This window comes from Macrobrachium rosenbergii, chromosome 15 (genome assembly GCF_040412425.1).
Source record: "Macrobrachium rosenbergii isolate ZJJX-2024 chromosome 15, ASM4041242v1, whole genome shotgun sequence".
NCBI classification, from domain to species: Eukaryota; Metazoa; Arthropoda; class Malacostraca; order Decapoda; family Palaemonidae; genus Macrobrachium; species Macrobrachium rosenbergii.
This window is the reverse complement of record NC_089755.1, coordinates 20,438,670-20,449,553: the sequence shown is the minus strand read 5'-3', so window position 1 is coordinate 20,449,553 and position 10,884 is coordinate 20,438,670.

Here is a 10,884-nt window from a genome sequence, read left to right as displayed (position 1 = left end):
AGTATTTGTGGGTTTATGTTAGGTGGTGCCACAATACTTGTACACAGCAGTACTGTGCCAGGCATGGCACTAACAACACGGATGCCTTATGGCACAAATCTAGGTACATGATATACAACTAAGTGCATAATCGCATGGGTTTTACGAGACGGGGACTCGGAATTTATATTACAGGAAAAATAAATGACAGAGTAAGTAATGGATGTTACAGGAAAATTATGATCAATATACAAGAATTATATTCCTTACCCTATGAAAACTGGCTAGGTTCATTCTTCAGCCCAAAGGGCATCAGGGTGCAACTCCTCTGGCAGGAGCATCTGCCAATGTCAATGGTAATGGCACTGTGCCAGGGGTGGCACTCATGCAGTCAAGGCCTAATGGCTCTGTTATATTCAGTTTAAAACGTACCATACATTTGTAGGCATGAAAAGGAAGTCAAAGGACTCACAGCACAAAAAGGGGTCTGGCAATTTGCACTCTGCGTTGTCAGAGTGGCAAGCAAAGTAAAATGAGGAGCCGTTATAAAGCTTTACAGAGGTATTCATGAATGGGCAAGATTGCCAAGAAAACATTAAATTAAGAGATTGGAAAGAAAAAGAAACAATGATCAAAGCAGTAAAAGGAAATGTTACAAGAAGAATTTAAATCACAAAATGATAAGAAAGCAATAAAGGAAAAAAACCTGGCATTCTGCTCTGGTTTAAAGGTGCCAGCACCCTTTGTAAGATAAGGTGAGGTACTGTGCCAAGTTGGCACTAGTGCCAGGGGAGCTCAGTGGCTCTCTTTATCTGTCCCGTGATCTTTCTTCCGGGGACCTCTTTTACGTCGATGGTTTGCCTCAGTAGGGGTAATTGGTGGAACCAAGTCCGAGGGAGATGTGGAAGTACCACCTGTTCTGGCCTCCTTGACAGCCAAAGCAGGGGTATTCGTTACAAGCTCTCCCACGAGTCGTCGCAGTTCATTTAGTTCATCGACCAGTTGAGATATGGCTGAATCCTTTCTCATGGTCATGCTTGCAGAGGACCAGGAAAGAGAGGAAGAGGTTGTGGTGGGCGTGAGAGGCTTGCAGGTCACCATGACCAGCTCAGACATGGGTTGCGAGGCCGCACCACTAGGTGAGCTTCTGCTGTGGTCATGGGAATCCGGAGGGGACCCGAGTATACTGGGGATTGGCTCTCATGCCGGCACTTGTAGCAGTGCCAAGCAGGGAAAGATAGGCAATCCAGACTGGGATCCATCGAAGGAGGATCTTTGGCATGCTCTGGCACTGGCACTAAGGCAGGTTCAGGCACAGGAATTAATTCGTGAATTTCTTCAACGTCTGTGATGGGCGAAACGTGGCACTGTCCAGACACTCAGGTGGCACTGGCAGAGATTTTGCGTCAAGTTTGGGATCTCAGGAAGGGAGATTCAGGGTGTACCTTGACAATGGCACTGGGGCAGGGCCTGGCACTAGAACTGAATTTGTTAAAGGCTCATTGCTTGAGACAGATGGAGCTTGACACTGCTCAGGGCATGGAAGTGGCACCAGCAGTGGGTTTAAGGCAAAATCGGGATCTCCGGAAGGGAGATCTGTGGTGAGCTCAGGCACTGACATTAGGGCAGGGCCTGTCACAGGAATTGGATTTGTCAGGAGCTCGAAGGTCATGAAGGTCAGAGCCTGTCACTGCTCAGGGCATGCAAGTGGCACTGGCATCAGGTTTAAGGTGGGTCTTTAAGGACTCTAAGTAATTGATATTGAGTTTTGGAGGGGTTAGGACCCCTGGCTTTTTGTAAATTGGTAGGGGACTGGAAATCCTGTTCCAGAAGGAGGTCATAGCCTCCAGGAAGATAAGTGGTTACTGCAAGAGTGCAGATTTTAGATCTGTGAGGTCTTGTGACCGTCAGTTTGACAGTGGGGAGAATCATCTTCGTCTGATTGATACCTTCAATTGTAATAAGTTGATGTCTGTCAATGGTGGCCCCATAGGGGACCTTATCTTCCCTTATGAGGGAGATTTGTGCTCCATTGTCATTGAATGCTGTGACCTGGTGTGAGGGCAGCTACTTTGAGGAGGTGCCACAGATATGGGACTTTGGCTGGAGGGCTTAAGGTTTTAGGATTTGTGACTGCCAAATCAATGGCAGGTGATTTTGTTTTATTAGGGGATTTTGCCCACAGGGTGGAGTGCCCATTAACCTTACAGTCGGTGCAATAATTCTTGCTGTAATCTTTGCTTGGCACTGTCCCAGTGGAGGAAGCAGGCCCTTTGTTGTTCATCTAAGAGCCAGATGTGGCTTGGTTGGACATAGTCCCATTCTGGGACTTAGAGGGAGTGTTTGACTGATTCTCAGCCTTCGAGTGGCACTGTTCAGTGGGGTGCCCTAGTCTTTTGCTATGGCCACATAAGGGCTCCTTCTGAGAGTGTCTATTCTTGGGCAGTGGAGGACCGGAGGTATGAGAAGAGGGCCAAATCTTATGCCCCCAGGAACTGGCTACAGGATGGTGAGTGTCCCAATGATCTGCCAAATGGCAGCACTCATCTAGTGTCGGAGGGTTCTTATTGCAAAGATAAGTGGTGAGGGTCAGGGGGGCTTAGTGTAGGAAGGGGGCTTGCAGTGTAGGAAGTCCTTGAGAGGAAACCTTTCTATTATTTCCTCTGCAGAGGTGGCATTGTGGGAATCCAGCCACTGCCTGAGAGCTCAGGACTTATGGCATGCCCAGTTGGCCCATGGTTGACCCACCTTCTTCGGCAATCCTCTCCAATGTTGTGTCCATATTTTTGGGGTAAGCTCATAGGCCTTAATTATGGCCTTTCAGACCTCCGTAAGGCTTCCACGGTCTGCAAAGAGCAAAGAGATTTCTGCAGGAGGGGCATGAATTGCTTGAAGACCTCTTCTACTTGGTCGAGCCAGGTCTCAGGCCCCGAGTCATTCCATTTGGGCATCATGGAGCTGGTGGCAGTGAGAGTGGTCAGGGGAGACGTGGTTGCAGGGTTACAGCCCCCTTGGGCGGCCATGGGGAGTTCATGGGCTCAATCTCATTCTTCTTTAGCTAATCTTTCTTGCCTGTCTCACTCCTCCTTGACTGGTCTTTCTTTCCTGTCTCACTCTTCCTTGGCTTCTCTTTCCTTTCTCTCTCGTTCCTCCCTTGCTTCTCTTTCCTTTCTCTCTCATTCCTCCCTTGCTTCTCTTTCCTGTCTCTCTCATTCCTCACTTGTTTCTCTCTCCTGTCTCCTTTCACTCTTTCCCCCTTCTCTCTGCAGTGACCCAATCTAGCAACTCATGTTCCTTGAGCCCCAGGGATTTCCTGGCAGTGACAAGGGTTTTGATTTCATCAGCGAAAGTAGCCGTGTTACTGAGGAGTTGGTGAAAATTTTCTTACAGGGCAAAGGCTATATTACCCTGAGGAATGGCCTGTCCCATAGGACTCAGGTTTTGGTTCGGGATGAACAATCGTTGGTTGTTCGAAGAACGTGGGGGTTGTTCAGGAATATACAGCTCATTAGGTTGTTTGAAGAACATGTTCTCAAGGGAACGTATCTAGGTTGCTCGAAGAACATAAGGGTTGTTTGGGGAATTAATGGCTAATTAGGTTGTTCAAAGAACGTATTCCCAAGGGAACATATATAGAATGTGAGGGGGGCCCCTTAAATGAGGACGGGTTCTTAAATGAATGTATCTAGGTTGTTTGGAGAACATAAGCGGGGTCCTTAAATGAAAGTAATTAGGTTGTTCAAAGGGTGGGTTCTTAAATGAACAAATTTAGGGTGTTTGTAGAACATAAGGTTCTTAAAGGAACGAATCTAGGTTGTTTGTAGAACATCAGGCTCTCAAGGGAACGATTTTAGATTGTTCGTAGAATGTAAGGTTCTCAAAGGAACGAAGTTAGGTTGTTCGTAGAACGTAAGGTTCTTGAGTGAAGGAATTTAAGCTGTTCATGGAACATAAGGTTCTTAAGTGAATGAATTTAAGCTGTCCATGGAGCATAAGGTTCTTAAGTGAACGAATTATGTTGTTCGTAGAATGTAAGGTTTGTCAGTGAACGAATTTAAGTTGTTCAGGGAACATAAGGTTCTTAAGTGAACATATTTAAGCTGTTCGTGGAACATAAGGTTCTTAAGTGAATGAATTGAGGTTATTCGTAGAACATAAGGTTCGTAAGTGAACGAATTCAAGTTGTTCATCAAATGTAAAGTTTTTAAGTGTATGAATTTAAGTTGTTCATGGAACGTAAGATCCTTAAGTGAACGATTTTAGGTTGTCCATAGAACGAAGCTTGGTAAGTGAATAATCTGAGTTTGTTCGAGAACATAAGCTTCGTAAGTGAACGATTTTAGGTTGTTCTTAGAATGTAAGGTTCGTAAGTTAATGATTTTAGGTTGTTCTTAGAACGTAAGATTCGTAATTGAACGATTTTTTAGGTCGTTCTTAAAACATAAGGTTTGTAAGTGAACGACATTAGGTTGTTCTTAGAACATAAGGTCCGTAAGTGAATGATTTTAGGTTGTTCTTAAAACGTAAGGTTCATAAGTGAAATATTTTAGGTTGCTCTTAGAACATAAGGTTCGTAAATTAACGATTTTAGGTTGTTCTTAGAATGTAAGGTTCGTAAGTGAATTATTTTATTATGCTGAGAAACACCTAGGGTTGGCGCAGATGAGTTTAAAGCTTCGAAACAGGAGTTTCGGGGAATACACTTCCTTAACTGGGCACAAATAACTGAGCTTTCGCAGGACAAGATAACCAATGCAAGACTATGACACTGTTATGAGTCTCAGCACCGAGACGAGGTGATTAAATACTCCCTAACACCACAAGTACAAATGCCTAAATCTATCATGCACAAGTCAAATAGTTTGCATAGGTTTACATGCTCACTGAATTTTACTTCACAATGATTTGGGCCTGACAGGCACGTGACCGGATACTACGCTCATTGACGCCACTACACAGGGGTTGCGTGATCTTTGTTTTGATGGGGAAGTAGGACAACTGGGTGATTATTTGGTGTTTGTTATGAGTGAAACCTCGCATGGAGCGTTATGAAAAGAGATGAATGATGGGGGAACAGTTTTCCAGCTCACTGACACGAGATTTATGAATGGGGAAACTGCTCCCTTACTTGTAGTTATGGGCAGTCAAAAGGCAATGAAGTTCGCAGTAGACAATGGCTCACGTGGTTCCAAATGAGAAGAATTTTTCGTTGACGTAAAAATTTAAAAATTTTAAACCAGCAATTCTGTCTGGAATAAAAAACATGGTGTCTTTGCTACAATGAGCGAAAGAGAGAGACATACTCCAGCAAAGCGAAAATTCCTGGATGGGCTAAAGTTCATGGCCCGCATTTACAGTGTAGCCTAGCTAAATACTGGATGACAAATTGTCCAGAACACATGGAGGAAATAAATGCACTATTTCCTTTCTTTATTACTTGTATTCGCACTTCACTGTCTAGCTAATTCTAGCAGTTAAGATACGTAGGCTTTCGTGCAGTAGCAAAAAGCTTGTGGGTTGGAAAATACACTCTCTCTTCGCTACAAAAATCTTGTCAGCATGCATGTGGCCTATTGTTTCCTAAGACTGTTAACAGTCACAGTTTTATTAGCACCTACAATAAGCCAAAAATAATAAGGAAAACTTGTTTGCTTGTGCTTATTTAGGATTTACGTTACCAAATTCATTTCTGGTCTTGCATCCAGCCTTAGTTAGCAAAGCTACTGGCTGAGAGCTGCAAGTTGCAAGGCAATGATGCAGGCTACAAATCTGAGCATAGGTCACCACTTTTAGGTTTTTACTCTAACCTACTTACTTTTTTCCTGGCTCAGAGATCCACTTCTAGGGTCTAGCTGACAGACAGGGGACTTACAACAACAATTATAGGTTCTGACTGCAATTTCTAGGTCAGGTAGAAACTCATACGGAAAACAGTTGGGCTGAAGGCCTTACTTCATTAAGGAACTGTTGCTGATAAACAATTGGGTTTAATTTAACTGGAATATATTTACATTATGCACTTTCATCACAGAATGGGGAAATGATAGGCAGGTAAAACAAAGTTCTGCCAAGAGATCAAATATTACAGTAATGTTAAAATACTCCACAAGACAAGCAGTTGTTTCCACAGTTAGCAACATCATCTGCAATTGAGACTGCAAGCGGTTATGTAGGGAAAATTGGCGGTTTCAAGCAAATCGAGCATTGCGCATATGGTGACAAGATGGCTCGATTCTAGTGTGAGATGCTTACGTTAAATTAACACTCTGTACTAACTAAGTCAGGTCTTTGTGAGAAATCGCACTTCATAAAAGAAAATTAAATTTAGTAAAAGATCAAAAGATACATGACTGTTGAAAGAACCTCAAATCAGGTCCTTACCTTAGCCAGAGTGATGGAGGGCCTTGCCGAACTTCACCAGGAATGAAGGGATATGTTTAAGGGATATGTTTAAGGGATGCACTGGTAAGTGACTTGGGAGGCCAAAGGTGGCCACAAGAGATAAGCTCAAGAAGTAGCAATCAAGGGGAAAGTGTGTAGTGTCTGCTACCAAGAGGGTTTCTGAGAGCGAGGCTGCTGGTGGATTACTTTTCTTTTCCTCTCAGATGGCGCTCGGAGCACTTGAGTGTGCCTTCCCATCATGTGTTTGCTGGTTGCTATACTAGGACTAAAATTTTCTCCCAGGCTTCATCCCAAAGCTGGTTTGTCCATGAGGCAGGTTTTTCATCTCCATTCCCCATTACCTGAAGGAGGTTTTCAAAGCAGTCACCAGGTCTAGGAAAGATTAAGAGATTTACCTGATTTTCCTCAGTTAGTTATCAGCATGAACAATACTATATTTTACATTACAGGAAATTTTAGAGGTTGAGTTGGCTTACCAAGAGGTCTTCTTTGTTGCAATATATATATATATATATATATATATATATATATATATATATATAGTCCCTGGTTTGCGATGGGGGTTCCGCTTTTACGCCGAATTGTAAACCAAAAATCGTTGTAAACCAGAAAATCATTGAAAATTTTCAAAAATCCTAAGATAACCCTACTTTTAATGCTCTGGGTGTATTGAAAATGATGTAAACTGCATTTTTATTGAGTTTTTTTATCAAAAAACCTCCAAATTTGAATAATTCTGCCGTTTTGGAGCCATATTTCTTCGGTCAGATCGGTGTACGATGGGTCGAACCCCGAATGTGCGTTGTAAACCGGGAAATTATTTCTGATGAATATATTTGAAAAGTGTCATAACCTCGGAAAGTCATAAGCCGGACCCGTCGTAAACTGGGGACTACCTGTGTGTGTATATATATATATATATATATATATATATATATATATATATATATATATATATATATATATATATATATATATTATATATATATATATATATATATATATATATATATATATATATATATATATATATATATATATATATATATATATATATATATATATATATATATATATATATATATATATATATATATACATATATATATATATATATATATATATATATATATACATATATATATATATATATATATATATATATATATATATATATATATATATATATATATATATATACATAATACATAAATACAGGCACTTGTCTGATTGAAATGGAGAAAGAGAGAGAGAGAGAGAGAGAGAGAGAGAGAGAGAGAGAGAGAGAGAGAGAGAGAGAGAGAGAGAGAGAGAGAATGACTGACTTGCAATGGCAAATATTCTTCACCCAGCTCCCACCATAGAAGACCGTACCGACGTTCCTCAGAGTGCAGCAGTTACCGTTTCTTAATTTAATAGTTATTCGCATCATAGACGTTTACCCTCCATAAACGTAGATTCTGCAGATGCCTTTCGGAAAAGATTTCCAAATGTAATGATCTATATTCTGCTATGACGAATTCCTAAGGTAAAAACGAAGAAGGAACTAACGAATTAATGAGAAAATTCGCATTCGAACGAATTAAAAAATGAAAACATGTACATCATGCACGGCGAGTTTAGCCAGTAGCTAACACACATGCACGGATGGCGATGGATTTGTTTCGTCTCCTCTTATAGAAATTATAAATACGGGTTGATTCAATGTTGATTTTATGGAGGTAATAAACAATTATATTAAAAATCATAAATTATTATCAAAATTCACGTATGTTCTAATAAAAAATTGATGCTACAGGGGACTTATTGTTGTAGGCTAAATAGGCTGAACAGTAGTTCTTTATCTCCAATGTTATGCCCATAACTACGAAGTGTTTTTTGTTTAGTAGATTAAGTACTTAGATATGATGATGATAATACCTCAAGGTACTTAAGAATTTGTATTTTATTGGCAGGGTATAATTAACATACGTTTGGCTTAAGATGAACACTGGAAAACGTGGTAATTTTGTCGCGAGTAATTTTTTTTAATGAGGGGGTAGTTCTGTCACAGCAGCATTTGGTTTTCTAATATGCATGCACGGATGGTGATGAATTTGTTTCATCATGGCGCTGAATTAGTACTTGATCTCCAGAGTTATGCCCGTAACTACGAAGTTTTTTTTCTAGATTAAGTACTTAGATATGATGATGGTAATACCCCAGGGAACCTAAGAATTTGTATTCTATTGGCAGGGTACGATTAAGATACGTTTGGCATAAGATGAACACTGAAAAAAATGTGGTAATTTCAGTGCGAGTAATTTTTTAATTAGGGGGTTAGGTCTGTCATAGAAGCATTTGGTCTGGTACTACTTTTTTCCGAAGCGAGGATTGTGATTGTAAGGACTGACTGGTGTGGTGGTAGAAGTCATGTTTTTTAATTACATTGCTTTATGACTGAATGAAAGTAATTCTGATACAGTCAAACACATCTGTTTAATTATTTGGATGTACCAAACTGATTATAGGGTTTGCAAGGGGGGGGGGGCGGAGTTTAATGACGCCACCAACAGAAAAGGTAGTGGTTTTCCGCCCAAGCTACTGGTGACTCCCGTAAAATTACTGAAGAAAATGTGAACAGCACTGATAAAAACGAAAATTTCATTTGCTTTATCTGTGTTTGGATGTCTGTCACAGGGTAGGAGTTTGATTTTGAGTTATAACCTTTCCGGGGTGGGGTGACATAGGGGCCGCGCGCAAGATTTTATCTGGGTCTGTCAAGCGGCTCAGGTTTCTATAGCGGACCAATATTTACTTTTATTATATAGAGAAGAAGAAGATAGAATGAAAGATATTTAATTACTTGCACAAATACTTAAATCATTCAATTTCCTGCTGTTTGCAATAATGACAAGCATACAATTATCATTGAGACTGATTTTTAGCATTATCAATTTAATAATAAGCACATTTACTAAGAAAAAATCCGATAAATTCATTTGTCTTGACCCAAAAGAAATGCGAAGAAATAAATGTCAAGATAGAATATGGTAATACAAACATAAACAGAAAATTAGTTATTTTATATTTCGATTTTGATAGACAAACAATACGAGTAAGTGTATTTCCTTATTAAGCTTGCACGTTTTCCTGTGGTCATAAATTCATAGAAATATTTTGAAAGAAAGGGACTGATCGATAGGAAAGACAGTTTTCATGGAACGTATAAAGTAAAATGAAGAGACAATAAATCGAAGTGTTTTATTTTCAAAACGAAAAACCTCATACATTCTCACGGCTGAGAAACAGACGGCGATCACACGTAAGGTTGTATCTGTTCTCTCTCTCTCTCTCTCTCTCTCTCTCTCTCTCTCTCTCTCCCCCCCCGGATGGCAGATGTTCCGTGATGGATTGTCCCATAGTTTACTAATCCCATCTAACCTTTTACACCATCTCCCTCTCAACCCTATCTTCAAACCATATAAGTCACTCGCACTTTTGGGAACTGTATGGGGATGGAAGACAAGAAAGGTATCCTGCCTTTGATGCATCTATTTAAATCTAAGTTTGATTATATACATATATATATATATATATATATATATATATATATATATATATATATATATATATATATATATATATATATATATATATATATATATATATAAATATATATATATAAATATATATATATATATATATATATATATATATATATATATATATATATATATATATATATATATATATATATATATATATATATATATATATATATATATATATATATATATATATATATATATATATATATATATATATATATATATATATATATAAATATATATATATATATATATATATATATATATATATATATATATATATATAAATGTAATTCTAATAGCCACAATGCCCTCTTAACTTCTCGAATTCTTCGCGCTTTTTGGATATGCTTGTAACTACAAAGCCGTAAGATCCAAGCGCAAGAAATTGAAGGGACTGTGATGGCTGGTCGCGGAAACGAACCCGCGTCACTATAACCACAAGGAGGTCACGTTGCCGACCTGACCACATATGTGTCTGTGTCTGTAGATTTTCTAAAGTGACTAGTAGATTTTCTATATATATATATATATATATATATATATATATATATATATATGTATATATATATATATATATATATATATATATATATATATATATATATATTTATATATAATCAAACTTAGATGTAAATTATACATATGTGTGTATATATATATATATATATATATATATATATATATATATATATATATATATATATATATATATATATATATATATATGTATATATATATATATATATATATATATATATATTCATGGTTTTGTCTTGTAATATGTATATCATGCGATATTTTGATATATTTACTCTTTTATTTGTCATGTGTCATATGTAATGATAGTGATTATTGAAGTGTTGTATTTGTTTGGCATCAGATCTCAAAGGAATTAATGATTTAAATAACT